Source organism: Oncorhynchus mykiss, chromosome 12, assembly GCF_013265735.2.
Source record: "Oncorhynchus mykiss isolate Arlee chromosome 12, USDA_OmykA_1.1, whole genome shotgun sequence".
NCBI lineage: Eukaryota > Metazoa > Chordata > Actinopteri > Salmoniformes > Salmonidae > Oncorhynchus > Oncorhynchus mykiss.
The window spans coordinates 7,350,713-7,366,339 of NC_048576.1; the positions used below are offsets into that span (position 1 = coordinate 7,350,713).

General features: G+C 44.6%; 1 protein-coding gene across 3 annotated transcripts in view; it reads right to left on the reverse strand.

Annotated features, from left to right (window-relative positions):
* LOC110536888 (cingulin-like protein 1) overlaps nucleotides 1–15,627 on the reverse strand; it is a 65,249-nt gene that overhangs the window by 39,028 nt on the left and 10,594 nt on the right. Inside the window, exon 1 of one of the 3 annotated variants that reach the window (XM_036936791.1) lies at nucleotides 11,601–11,697. The exons of the other annotated variants lie outside the window; for them this stretch is intronic. The gene's annotated coding sequence lies outside the window, so the exon portion shown is untranslated. Of the gene's footprint in view, nucleotides 1–11,600; nucleotides 11,698–15,627 lie in introns of those variants that run through there. 3 annotated transcript variants of the gene reach the window in all.

Here is a 15,627-nt window from a genome sequence, read left to right on the forward strand (position 1 = left end):
GCACGTCTCTGAGCGCTGACGGGAAACTGCATGCTTTCGCAGAACACGATGACAACACTGTTGGCTTGAACCGAGTCAACTGATGTGTCTTAACTTGTTTTGTCTGGGATGACAAACATCAGGTGATCACCGAGAAGAATGAGGGGGCAAATTAATCACAAGGACATGCAAATTCTCAGCATTGTGGATATTGTTTATACTGTACCTAAGATATATTGTTTATACTGTCCTTAAGATATACTGTTTATACTGTACCTAAGATATACTGTTTATACTGTACCTAAGATATACTGTTTATACTGTCCTTAAGATATACTGTTTATACTGTACCTAAGATATATTGTTTATACTGTCCTTAAGATATATTGTTTATACTGTCCTTAAGATATACTGTTTATACTGTACCTAAGATATACTGTTTATACTGTACCTAAGATATACTGTTTATACTGTACCTAAGATATACTGTTTATACTGTCCTTAAGATATACTGTTTATACTGTACCTAAGATATACTGTTTATACTGTCCTTAAGATATACTGTTTATACTGTACCTAAGATATATTGTTTATACTGTCCTTAAGATATATTGGCAGCGTGAACATGTCCCAAACCTATATTTACAGATAATGATTTAATACAGGTAAATGCTTTGAAACTCATTAATTCTAAGCTATCAAGCCCCCTGAAACCTGTCAGTCAGTTTGTGTTCTGTTGACAGCTTTGAGCCACACCGACCACCAATTCCACATTTACAACCATCATCCACATCAGGTGATCACCAAGTATTCTGAAGATTATAGATTGTCTGTTTAATAAATTCAAAAAACAAAAACAATACATCTACTCTTAAGATGTTGTGGTCACATGTAGGAGGAAAACCTAATTTGTGGGGAGATAGAGGTTGGATAGAAAAGTTTTTTTTTGAAAACCACAAAGTGTCCTGATAGCTGTCAGTCAGGTTCTGTAATGTTAGCATTCCTGAGCCACACCCAGTACCACTTCCACATCCTGGGACTTGCAGGGTACCTAAGAATCTACACAGTGGATATTTTTAGTGGGGAGTTAAAATAGTTCAAAATAGTTCTAGAAGCAATAGAATCCTACATCCCAGCATGACTAGAACTTTGATTAGAGACCTTTTTTTTCCAAAATATCTACAATTAAGATCGTGTGACTACTACTCTTCTTTTACAAACTTGTTTTATTTAAATTTTTAGATACTGTCGTCTTTTCTGTGTGTGGTCATACTATATACACTGACAGACAAGTACCAACAGGATAGTGTTTACTTTTTGCCGCGAGGCAGAATACGCTGCTGTCATAACATACAGGCAACCTCCACATCTATGTAATTACACTGCTAAAACCTAAAGCAGCGACAAAATAGCATTTCATCCAGTCACCGCCACATCAGGATACTGTACCTGAAACAGGGAGACCGAAATCAGGTTACACCTGTCCAGAACCAACTGTTATAAAGGAGTGGATCCACTAGAAAAATTCATCAACAACAGGCTAGTTCCACACCCAGCTGTAGCTTTGACAACAAACAATTGACTTATCTCGTTTTATGTCGTCTGGTTAACCACAAGCAGCTAGCGTAATAATAATTACATGACCACAAAACAAATCATCTTGAACCAAGCACCTTCCAAATCAAAATGTTATTTGTCACGTGCGCCGAATACAACAGGTGTATTTACAAGCCCCTTAACCAACAATGTCGTTTTAAGATTTTAAGAAAATCCATTTAAAAAAAAGAGATAAGAAGAACAAATAATTAAAGAATAAGAGCTATATTTTCACAGGTTGCTGTTTATTGTAATGAGTCTTGTCCTGAAGGCTTCCACATGCTTCGGTTTCGGACTCGGCTAGGCGAACCTAGTGTGCTCGCAGAATACCATAAAAGACCTTCGCTTGAAAAATGAGAAAAGACGGCAATAGTATTGTTTGTCCACCTTGAGACGCCGTAGCCAGTATACATACACTGCCTCAAAATAGTCTGAATTAATCTAAGATTTAAAAAATAATAATAATGACAGATTTCTTGAGTTGATGTTTTGCCGCGGAGATTTTAGGTCGCACAAATGTAAAATCTAAGATGTTTTGGTATTTCTCAAGTGAAAAAAATGTGCCTTTCAAAACTAGTCGTCGCTCATAGAACGACAACAAACACTTATTTGAAGAATCCCTACTGTTAATCAAGGACCGACAAAAAGGGGGCGTAGACGTCGTCTCCGAACTTCGTCTTGCCTCGAGAAATGTTTTTGTGTGCACGGGACAAAAAATCCTTGACGAAGACCAAAACATCACTAAACGCCGTCATAATATATACACAAACCGTTTCAGATGAGAAGCATGCGGATGCCTTTAGATAGACCAGCTGCAAAGTCAAAATTGGCTAAATTGTTTTTAAAAAATGTATGAAAACAAAAATGTGCTTTTGGTATTAAATTACTACACTGTGTCTCTGGGTTGTAGGTGACTACACTGTGTCTCTGGGTTGTAGGTGACTACACTGTGTCTGTGGGTTGTAGGTGACTACACTGTGTCTGTGGGTTGTAGGTGACTACACTGTGGGTTGTAGGTGACTACACTGTCTCTGGGTTGTAGGTGACTACACTGTGTCTCTGGGTTGTAGGTGACTACACTGTGTCTCTGGGTTGTAGGTGACTACACTGTGTCTCTGGGTTGTAGGTGACTACACTGTGTCTGTGGGTTGTAGGTGACTATTCTGTGTCTGTGGGTTGTAGGTGACTACACTGTGGGTTGTAGGTGACTATTCTGTGTCTGTTGGTTGTAGGTGACTACACTCTGTCTGTGAGGCAAAATGTACTGACTATGACTGTGATATGTGGTTGTCCCACCTAGCGATCTGGAGATGAATGTACTGACTATGACTGGTCCACCTAGTTATCTGAAGATGAATGTACTGACTATGACTGGTCCACCTAGCTATCTGGAGATGAATGTACTGACTATGACTGGTCCACCTAGCTATCTGAAGATGAATGTACTGACTATGACTGGTCCACCTAGCTATCTGGAGATGAATGTACTGACTATGACTGGTCCACCTAGCTATCTTAAGATGAATGTACTGACTATGACTGGTCCACCTAGCTATCTGGAGATGAATGTACTGACTTTGACGGGTCCACCTAGCTATCTGAAGATGAATGTACTGACTATGACTGGTCCACCTAGCTATCTGAAGATGAATGTACTGACTATGACTGGTCCACCTAGCTATCTGTAGATGAATGTACTGACTATGACTGGTCCACCTAGCTATCTGAAGATAGACAGTCCTACTGACAGTTGTGGCTGCTTCGTGTGCCCAATAATGTTTGTACCATGTTTTGTGTTGCTACCATGTAGTGTTGCTACCATGTTGTTACCATGTTGTGTTGCTACCATGTTGTTGTCATGTTGTGTTTCTACCATGTTGTTGTCATGTTGTGTTGCTACCATGTTGTCATGTTGTGTTGCTACCATGTTGTCATGTTGTGTTGTTGCCATGTTGTGTTTCTGCCATGTTGTTGTCATGTTGTGTTGTTGCCATGTAGTGTTGCTACCATGTTGTTGCCATGTAGTGTTGCTACCATGTTGTTGCCATGTAGTGTTGCTACCATGTTGTTGCCATGTAGTGTTGCTACCATGTTGTTGTCATGTTGTGTTGCTGCCATGTGTTGCTACCATGTTGTTGCCATGTTGTCCTGCTACCATGTTGTTGTCATGTTGTGTTGCCATGTTGTGTTGCTACCATGCTGTTGTTGTCTTAGGTCTCTATGTAGTGTCGTGGTGTCTCTCTTCTCGTGACGTGTGTTTTGTCCTATATTTAGATTTGATATACTTGTTTTAATCCCAGGCCCCCGTTCCTGCAGGAGGCCCTTTGCCTTCTGGGTAAATAAATAATGTGTTCTTTACTGACTTGCTTAGTTAAATAAAGATTTATTACAACAACAAAAAAAGTTACAATCTGGCAGTTGCTCTGGATAGGATAAACTAAATGACTAATCTGTGTGGCTGGGCAAGGATCGTCTCTCGACTACAATGCCTGGCTCTTGGAAGGGTTAAGTGTTGAATGTTGTGTGTATAGTCTATGGAAAGGGTAAGGTAACTGGGGATGCATTCAACTGAAATGTGTCTTCCACATTTAACCTTGCCTTAATCGACATCCACTTCTTCGGTGCCCGGGGAACAGTGGGTTATCTGCCTTGCCCAGCATGACTGGTTTTTACCTTGTCAGTTTGGGGATTTGATACAGCAACCTTTCGGGATTACTGGCCCAACGCTCTGAGTCTGCACAGCGATGGCTGTTAGTCATAGCATTGTTATGTCTGAACTAAGAAAGAGTCCCTCCCAGCACGTAAATTATATCTACCAACTAACTGGTCTTTTAGCCACGTAGTCCGTCAGAAGGTGTCCTGATACAGCAGGTTTGGCTGGTTGTTGTTGGTCGAGGAGCAATAGACAAGAGAACCAATCAGCATGCTTGTCAGTCAGTACTATAGAGTCAGCCCTGTCCTGTTGTCAGTCAGTGCTTCTATAGACTGTCTGTTGTCAGTCAGTGGTTCTATTGTCTGTCGTCAGTCAGTGGTTCTATAGTCTGACTGTTAGTCAGTGGTTCTATAGTCTGTCTGTTGTCAGTCAGGGGTTCTATAGTCTGTCTGTTGTCAGTCAGTGGTTCTATAGTCTGTCTGTTGTCAGTCAGTGGTTCTATAGTCTGTCTGTCTGTTGTCAGTCAGTGGTTCTATAGTCTGTCTGTCTGTTGTCAGTCAGTGGTTCAATAGTCTGTCTGTCTGTTGTCAGTCAAGGGTTCTATAGTCTGTCTGTTGTCAGTCAGTGGTTCTATAGTCTGTCTGTTGTCAGTCAGGGGTTCTATAGTCTGTGTGACTGTTAGTCAGTGGTTCTATAGTCTGTCTGTCTGTTGTCAGTCAGTGGTTCTATAGTCTGTCTATCTGTTGTCAGTCAGTGGTTCTATAGTCTGTCTGTTGTCAGTCAGGGGTTCTATAGTCTGTCTGTCTGTTGTCAGTCAGGGGTTCTATAGTCTGTCTGTTGTCAGTCAGTGGTTCAATAGTCTGTCTGTCTGTTGTCAGCAGTGGTTCTATAGTCTGTCTGTTGTCAGTCAGTGGTTCTATAGTCTGTCTGTCTGTTGTCAGTCAGTGGTTCTATAGTCTGTCTGTCTGTTGTCAGTCAGTGGTTCTATAGTCTGTCTGTCTGTTGTCAGTCAGTGCTTCTATAGTCTGTCTTGTCAGTCAGTGGTTCTATAGTCTGTCTGTGTCTGTTGTCAGTCAGTGGTTCTATAGTCTGTCTGTGTCTGTTGTCAGTCAGTGGTTCTATAGTCTGTCTGTTGTCAGTCAGGGGTTCTATAGTCTGTCTGTTGTCAGTCAGGGGTTCTATAGTCTGTCTGTTGTCAGTCAGTGGTTCTATAGTCTATAGGTTGGGAACCCCCAGGCGTTTCAGATTTGTTTTAGCCCTGAGCTGGTTCACCCTTTAGAGCCAGGCCTGTCTCATGTGATGGCCCTGGGCCAAGGCCTGCCCTACCCTGTTCTCTGTGCTGGCTGGCTGGCTGGCTCTGTGTGTGTGTGTGTGTGTGTGTGTGTGTGTGTGTGTGTGTGTGTGTGTGTGTGTGTGTTATGCTGGGTGGAACAGCACACAGCCTGACAGAGGTAGGCCTTTCTAGCTGCCGTTCACGATTGCAAAATACCAAATAAATATTTTGCTTCAAATAGCCTCTTTCTCCCATCTGTGTCACAAACCATCCCAGTATGTGAATCTGACGAATACCTCTTCTTTTCAAGAGCAACGTTAAGAAAAATATAGATTTTCTCTCTGTGGAGAAACAAGTACTTCACAGATTCTGCTAATGACTGTTCCTAACCGTCTCTAATGACTGTTCCTAACCGTCTCTAATGACTGTTCCTAACCGTCTCTAATGACTGTTCCTAACCGTCTCTAATGACTGTTCCTAACCGTCTCTAATTACTGTTCCAAACCGTCTCTAATGACTGTTCCTAACCGTCTCTAATGACTGTTCCTAACCGTCTCTAATGACCGCTAATTGATAAAACTGGTTACGAAGTCTCAGAAAAGTATGAAAAAAGACACGCTTTTACACAACACAACATGACAACACAACGCGACACAACAACGCGACACAACACAACAACATGACGCTACACAACACAAGACGACAGCACGACACAACAGCACGACACAACACAACATGACAACACAACACAACACGAGATGATAACACAACAACACGACACAACACAACAACATGACGCTACACAACACAAGACGACAGCACGACACAACAACACGACACAACACGAGATGACAACACAACAACAACAGCATGGACTGCATGTTGCTTCATGTCTCAGTCTCTTCTAGTTGTTTATAGAGTTATTTGTCTTTTCAGTTATTTCCCAACAACACTAGTATCTAGCCCAGGACTGTCTACAACACTAGTATCTAGCCCAGGACTGTCTACAACACTAGTATCTAGCCCAGGACTGTCTACAACACTAGTATCTAGCCCAGGACTGTCTACAACACTAGTATCTAGCCCAGGACTGTCTACAACACTAGTATCTAGCCCAGGACTGTCTACAACACTAGTATCTAGCCCAGGACTGTCTACAACACTAGTATCTAGCCCAGGACTGTCTACAACACTAGTATCTAGCCCAGGACTGTCTACAACACTAGTATCTAGCCCAGGACTGTCTACAACACTAGTATCTAGCCCAGGACTGTCTACAACACTAGTATCTAGCCCAGGACTGTCTACAACACTAGTATCTAGCCCAGGACTGTCTACAACACTAGTATCTAGCCCAGGACTGTCTACTGACAACAACACTAGTATCTAGCCCAGGACTGTCTACTGACAACACTAGTATCTAGCCCAGGACTGTCTACTGACAACAACACAAGTATCTAGCCCAGGACTGTCTACTGTCTACAACACAAGTATCTAGCCCAGGACTGTCTACTGTCTACAACACTAGTATCTAGCCCAGGACTGTCTACAACACTAGTATCTAGCCCAGGACTGTCTACTGACAACAACACTAGTATCTAGCCCAGGACTGTCTACTGACAACAACACTAGTATCTATCCCAGGACTGTCTACTGACAACAACACTAGTATCTAGCCCAGGACTGTCTACTGACAACAACACTAGTATCTAGTCCAGGACTGTCTACTGACAACAACACAAGTATCTAGCCCAGGACTGTCTACCGTCTACAACACAAGTATCTAGCCCAGGACTGTCTACTGACAACAACACAAGTATCTAGCCCAGGACTGTCTACTGACAACAACACAAGTATCTAGCCCAGGACTGTCTACTGACAACAACACAAGTATCTAGCCCAGGACTGTCTACTGACAACAACACTAGTATCTAGCCCAGGACTGTCTACTGACAACAACACAAGTATCTAGCCCAGGACTGTCTACCGTCTACAACACAAGTATCTAGCCCAGGACTGTCTACTGTCTACAACACAAGTATCTAGCCCAGGACTGTCTACTGACAACAACACAAGTATCTAGCCCAGGACTGTCTACTGTCTACAACACAAGTATCTAGCCCAGGACTGTCTACTGACAACAACACAAGTATCTAGCCCAGGACTGTCTACTGTCTACAACACAAGTATCTAGCCCAGGACTGTCTACTGACAACAACACAAGTATCTAGCCCAGGACTGTCTACTGACAACAACACAAGTATCTAGCCCAGGACTGTCTACTGACAACAACACAAGTATCTAGCCCAGGACTGTCTACTGTCTACAACACAAGTATCTAGCCCAGGACTGTCTACTGACAACAACACAAGTATCTAGCCCAGGACTGTCTACTGACAACAACACAAGTATCTAGCCCAGGACTGTCTACTGACAACAACACAAGTATCTAGCCCAGGACTGTCTACTGTCTACAACACAAGTATCTAGCCCAGGACTGTCTACTGACAACAACACAAGTATCTAGCCCAGGACTGTCTACTGACAACAACACAAGTATCTAGCCCAGGACTGTCTACTGACAACAACACAAGTATCTAGCCCAGGACTGTCTACTGTCTACAACACAAGTATCTAGCCCAGGACTGTCTACTGACAACAACACAAGTATCTAGCCCAGGACTGTCTACTGACAATATGTATGGTGAACCAGAGGCTGGTAGAATCATGCATTATGAGTCTTCAGTTCAGCAGGTAGCCTAGTGGTTAGAGTGTAGGTTAGGCAGGTAGCCTAGTGGTTAGAGTGTAGAGGTGGCAGGTAACCTAGTGGTTAGAGTGTAGAGGAGGCAGGTAGCCTAGTGGTTAGAGTGTAGAGGCGGCAGGTAGTCTAGTGGTTAGAGTGTAGAGGTGGCAGGTAGCCTAGTGGTTAGAGTGTAGAGGCGGCAGGTAGCCTAGTGGTTAGAGTGTAGAGGTGGCAGGTAGCCTAGTGGTTAGAGTGTAGAGGTGGCAGGTAGCCTAGTGGTTAGAGTGTAGAGGTGGCAGGTAGACTAGTGGTTAGAGTGTAGAGGCGGCAGGGTAGCCTAGTGGTTAGAGTGTAGAGGTGGCAGGTAGCCTAGTGGTTAGAGTGTAGAGGCGGCAGGTAGCCTAGTGGTTAGAGTGTAGAGGCGGCAGGTAGCCTAGTGGTTAGAGTGTTGGACGAGTAACCAGAAGGTTGTAAGTTCAAACCCCCGAGCTGACAAGGTACAAATCTGTTGTTCTGCCCCTGAACAGGCAGTTAACCCACTGTTCCTAGGCTGTCATTGAAAATAACAATTTGTTCTTAACTGACTTGCCTAGTTATATAAAAGGTAAATATAATAAATTGTTCACTGGTAGGGAGGTCCTGCGGGGTCTGGGCATTACTGACTCAAATGAGTCGAAAATATTAATTATTTTGACTGAACGAGTCGAAAAGATCAGAGTCTGTAAAAAGAGAGTTGAACTTCCCACTTCACTTAAAAAGAAACATAAGAAGATAGTGTTCCCTAAAGAACACCAACACACTCACCATACGAGTGTCAGATACACAGAAAGAGTTCCCTACAGCTCCTGGTGGCTCCAATTCCCGACACCTTCAAAACAGTAAATTGCTCTTGCAAAGAGAGGCTGTTTGCCCTGATGCCACATCTCTGTCCAAAGCACTGATTGTGTAACAACGATACAGTACACAATCTCTTATCTGTCCATGACTATTTATACTCCAGGGTGTAGATAGACCCATTAGCTTGGCCATCATAGAACCTAACCACCATTTATGGTTCACGTGAAACGTGCCATGTGGAAGTGTCTCTTTAACGATATAGATATATATATATAGAGCCTGACGAAAAGATGACCTTGTCCTGTAAGATGGCGTCTGATAGCACCTGGTAGGTACACAGACAGAGTCTAAACCAAACTCGGTCCTGGAGACCCCAGGGGGGGGGCACGTTTTTTTTTTTTGTGTAATGCTAGTCTCTATGTCAGTGTAATGCTAGTCTCTATGTCAGTGTAATGCTAGTCTCTATGTCAGTGTAATGCTAGTCTCTATGTCAGTGTAAAGCTAGTCTCTATGTCAGTGTAAAGCTAGTCTCTATGTCAGTGTAAAGCTAGTCTCTATGTCAGTGTAAAGCTAGTCTCTATGTCAGTGTAATGCTAGTCTCTATGTCAGTGTAATGCTAGTCTCTATGTCAGTGTAAAGCTAGTCTCTATGTCAGTGTAAAGCTAGTCTCTATGTCAGTGTAATGCTAGTCTCTATGTCAGTGTAATGCTAGTCTCTATGTCAGTGTAATGCTAGTCTCTATGTCAGTGTAAAGCTCAGTGTAAAGCTAGTCTCTATGTCAGTGTAAAGCTAGTCTCTATGTCAGTGTAAAGTGTCTTATGTCAGTCTCTATGTCAGTGTAAAGCTAGTCTCTATGTCAGTGTAAAACTAGTCTCTATGTCAGTGTAAAGTGTCTTATGTCAGTCTATGTCAGTGTAAAGTGTCTCTATGTCAGTCTCTATGTCAGTGTAAAGCTAGTCTCTATGTCAGTGTAAAGCTAGTCTCCATGTCAGTGTAAAGCTCAGTGTAAAGCTAGTCTCTATGTCAGTCTCCATGCCAGTGTAAAGTGTCTCTATGTCAGTCTCTATGCCAGTGTAAAGTGTCTCTATGTCAGTCTCTATGCCAGTGTAAAGCTAGTCTCTATGTCAGTGTAAAGTGTATCTTTGTCAGTCTCTATGTCAGTGTAAAGCTAGTCTCTATTTTGTAACCTTTCACCACTAATCAGTCTTTCTATTACCATTCTGTCAGGTAGTTTTCAGTCTCCAGCATTTAAGAGATTATTAACTAATATGCCTTTTAAAGGACCCTCCGGCTAACCCTGTCTTCTAGTTCATCTTTAACCCACACTGTAAATACCTGGATGGGTGTGGAACAGAGAGATACCACCCCTGGGCCCCCAGCATAACCTCCAGTCTAACACTGCAGTGAGATCCCAGCATAACCTCCAGTTTAACACTGCAGTGAGATCCCAGCATAACCTCCAGTCTAACACTGCAGTGAGATCCCAACCCTGGGCCCCCAGCATAACCTCCAGTCTAACACTGCAGTGAAATCCCACCCCTGGGCCCCCAGCATAACCTCCAGTCTAACACTGCAGTGAGATCCCAACCCTGGGCCCCCAGCATAACCTCCAGTCTAACACTGCAGTGAGATCAGTTAGTTAGCTGTAACAGCTGTCAAACCAATATGTCACTAAAACCACAGTACATTTTTGTCCTTCCAAGTCTGATTTCTAAGAGGACATTGTTGTGTAATAACGTGTTTCCATCCTGTATCAGTCTCAGTAATTTAACCAATAACTCAGTTACAATGCCAGTTACAAGGCCAGTTACAAGGCCATTATTTTACATTGATGTTCAGAACAAGATATTGGTTGAACAACAACGGTTGATGCTGCTAGTACAGGAAAGTACACTCTTCGTAAAAGGGTTCTACGGCTGTCTCCGTAGGACCACCCTTAAAGGGTTCTACATGGAACCCAAAAAGTGTACTCCAAAGAGTTATCCTATGGGGACAGCCGAATAACTCTTTCCGGTTCTAGATAGCACCTTTTTTCCCCTAAGAGCGTAGTATGGACGGCAGGATTGTGTGATCAACAACAACACCACCAACACCAACAACACCATCAACAACACATTCCATTCCGTGTGGAAGATATGACATTAGTCCTCAACTAAATCCCAAGTTTCCTCCTAAGGTTTCTCAGTAACCACACTAACACCAACACCAACATCACCAAAACCAACAACACCAACACCACTAACAACACCACCACCACCAACAACACCAACACCAACAACACCAACAACACCACCAAGAACAACATCACCAACACCACCAACAACACTACCAACACCACCAATAACAACACCACCAACACCACCAAGAACAACACCACCAACAACAACAACACCAACAGCAGCAACACCAACAGCAGCAACACCACCATCAACACCACCACCACCAACAACAACAAAAACACCAACAACAGCAACACCACCAACAGCAACACCACCAACACCAACAACATAACATCTCACCTCTAAGAATGCTTCATAGACATACAGCCAGTTCTTCAGTATTAACCGGTCTCTATGAACATACCTAAGATATATCACTGCCACTGTGACGTCTGATTGGGTAGGGTTGGTTAGGGGAGGGAACACCACACCCTGTAGGGGAGTGGACTGGAGTTCTCTGATCTGCCTGAGGTGCTCTGCTCTGTCTATGACTGTGACTCATCTGTGTGGTATTTAGTTCTAGATATTCTGAAACTGCAACCTATTCCCTACATAGTACACTACATTTGATCAGAGCTAATGGGCCCTGGTCTAAAATAGTGCACTTTATAGGGAATAGGTGCACTTTCAGACCCTAGAGAGTGGCTCCTGAACCCTGACCCTACTCCCTGAGGCTCCTGAACCCTGACCCTACTCCCTACACTTAGTTTTAAAGGTGCAGTAAAACACAGGGTACACGCTGGCCCTCAAGAGAACACATCTTTCCCCCCAGTATTCCACGATGGCGATGGCATTGCGACTTAAAAAGCATCTCTGTCAAAGCATAGTTGTTACATTTTAGCAGGCATTCTCATGCAGAGCGACTAGGGATAAGTGCCTTGCTCAAGTGCACGTCAACAGTTTTTTTCACTTAGTCGTCTCGGAGATTTGAACCAACGACCTATTCGGTTACAGGCCCAACGCTCCAACGCTCTCTACTGAGAAGGAGAGAAAAAAAAAATGGCTTTCCTCTGGATGAACTCTATGGAACCATGGTAACAGAGTTTAACGAAGCAATGAAGGCATGGGAGATCACAGAACAGAGAGGCATCGCTCGGGTTGATCATTAAACTGGTGCTGCTAGGGAACCACTCCCTCACGCACAGCACAGGACGTCAACCCCTGATAAGGGGCGGCAGGGTAGCCCAGTGGTTAGAGTGTAGAGGCGGCAGGGTAGCCTAGTGGTTAGAGTGTAGAGGTGGCAGGTAGCCTAGTGGTTAGAGTGTAGAGGCGGCAGGTAGCCTAGTGGTTAGAGTGTAGAGGTGGCAGGTAGCGTAGTGGTTAGAGTGTAGAGGTGGCAGGTAGCCTAGTGGTTAGAGTGTAGAGGTGGTAGGTAGCCTAGTGGTTAGAGTAGCAACCGGAAGGTTGCAAGTTCACAACTCCTGAGCTGGCAAGTCTGTCAGCTAGCAACTTACCTTGGCTTACTGCATTCGCGTAACAGGCAGTCTCCTTGTGGAGTGCAATGTAATCAGGTGGTTAGAGCGTTGGACTAGTTAACTGTAAGGCTGCAAGAGGCTAACTGCCTGTTCAGGGGCAGAACGACAGAGTTTTACCTTGTCAGCTCAGGGATTCAATCTTGCAACCTTACAGTTAACTAGTCCAACGCTCTAACCACCTGTCAGCTCACCCTCACCCACTGTTCCTGGGCCATCATTGAAAATAAGAATTTGTTCTTAACTGACTTGCCTGGTTAAATAAAGGTCAAATAAAAAAAATAAAGATTAAACACTTCAACCAACCGACAGCGCACGTCGCTCTCACTTCAAGACTACGGCTATCTATGTGCCGGTATGATAGCTTTTTTATTTTTTTCATTTTTAATAGTATCTTTGAGACTCAAAAAACATAGGTAATGGCATCGTGTCAAGCCCAGTTCACATCTTAACAATCAGAGGGGAAATCCAATCCTCTTCACTGGATCCAATCCAAACGTCCTTTTATGGGAAATCTGGTCTGTTATATGAAATCAGATGAAGGATTTGTTGTTGACTCCATTTGAAGAGGTGCCGCTAATAGTTTGGAACGTTTTGTAGTGACTCTTTATAACAGGACAACTATTTATAGTCATTAAAAGACAAACAAACAAACAAACAAACAAACAAACAAAGGGGCAGAAATCAGAAGAGTCAGGGTTCTATCCCCTAACAAGTGCAGACACATGATTACAAAGCTGAGAGCTCCACAGACCGTTTCATGTTCAGGAGTGTTGCTATTCTCTTGAAGTCTTTAAAGATCCTGAGAAAAGATGGCCTCGTCTAGTAAGACAGACACCCTCTAGGTACACAGAGAGACACATGGCAGAGTCTAGACTCTCTAGACAGATCTAGTGCTTCTTGTATGTGTAGACGATGCCAGGTCTCGGGTCTGTGCAGGGTTGGGCACTATCACCTCCTTCCTCTCCTCTTTCTCCCCCCATCCTCCACTCCTCCTCCTATCCTCCAAAGGGCCCTATGTTCCTCCAGGAACCATGACGATTAAGGGCCCTATGTCCCTCCAGGAACCATGATGATTAAGGGCCCTACGTCCCTCCAGGAACCATGACGATTAAGGGCCCTACGTCCCTCCAGGAACCATGACGATTATGGGCCCTACGTCCCTCCAGGAACCATGACGATTATGGGCCCTACGTCCCTCCGGGAACCATGACGATTATGGGCCCTACGTCCCTCCGGGAACCATGACGATTAAGGGCCCTACGTCCCTCCAGGAACCATGGCGATTAAGGGCCCTACGTCCCTCCAGGAACCATGACGATTATGGGCCCTACGTCCCTCCAGGAACCATGACGATTATGGGCCCTACGTCCCTCCAGGAACCATGACGATTATGGACCCTATGTCCCTCCAGGAACCATGGCGATTAAGGGCCCTACGTCCCTCCAGGAACCATGACGATTATGGGCCCTACGTCCCTCCAGGAACCATGACGATTATGGGCCCTACGTCCCTCCAGGAACCATGACGATTATGGACCCTACGTCCCTCCAGGAACCATGACGATTATGGACCCTATGTCCCTCCAGGAACCATGACGATTATGGGCCCTACGTCCCTCCAGGAACCATGACGATTATGGACCCTACGTCCCTCCAGGAACCATGACGATTATGGACCCTATGTCCCTCCAGGAACCATGACGATTATGGGCCCTACGTCCCTCCAGGAACCATGACGATTATGGACCCTACGTCCCTCCAGGAACCATGACGATTATGGACCCTACGTCCCTCCAGGAACCATGACGATTATGGACCCTATGTCCCTCCAGGAACCATGACGATTATGGGCCCTACGTCCCTCCAGGAACCATGACGATTATGGACCCTACGTCCCTCAAAGAACCATGACGATTATGAGCCCTACGTCCCTCCGGGAACCATGACGATTATGGACCCTATGTCCCTCCAGGAACCATGACGATTAAGGGCCCTATGTCCCTCCAGGAACCATGACGATTAAGGGCCCTACGTCCCTCCAGGAACCATGACGATTAAGGACCCTATGTCCCTCCGGGAACCATGACGATTAAGGGCCCTATGTCCCTCTGGGAACCATGACGATTAAGGGCCCTATGTCCCTCTGGGAACCATGACGATTAAGGGCCCTACGTCCCTCTGGGAACCATGACGATTAAGTAAATAGGAAAATAAGTATGTTCAAAGTGTACAATAAACAATATGAGGGAGGTGTGGTTCAAACTCCTTCTCTACAGACCAGCCGAGCAGACACATTCATTCTCTACGGACCAGCAGACACCCTCATTCTCTACATACCAGTCCAGCAGACACACTCATTCTCTACATACCAGTCCAGCAGACACCCTCATTCTCTACAGACCAGTCGACACCCTCATTCTCTACATACCAGCCCAGCAGACACATTCCTTCTCTACAGACCAGCCCAGCAGACACACTCATTCTCTACAGACCAGTCGACACCCTCATTCTCTACATACCAGTCCAGCAGACACACTCATTCTCTACAGACCAGTCGACACCCTCATTCTCTACATACCAGCCCAGCAGACACATTCCTTCTCTACAGACCAGCCCAGCAGACACACTCATTCTCTACAGACCAGTCGACACCCTCATTCTCTACATACCAGCCCAGCAGACACACTCATTCTCTACATACCAGTCGACACCCTCCTTCTCTACAGACCAGCCCAGTTGACACGCTCATTCTCTACATACCAGCCCAGCTGACAGAGAGACGCTTGATGAGTTGTCTATACCGTTATTACCACCCCTATCATTACCATCACATTGCAATGAAGTCTGTGAAAT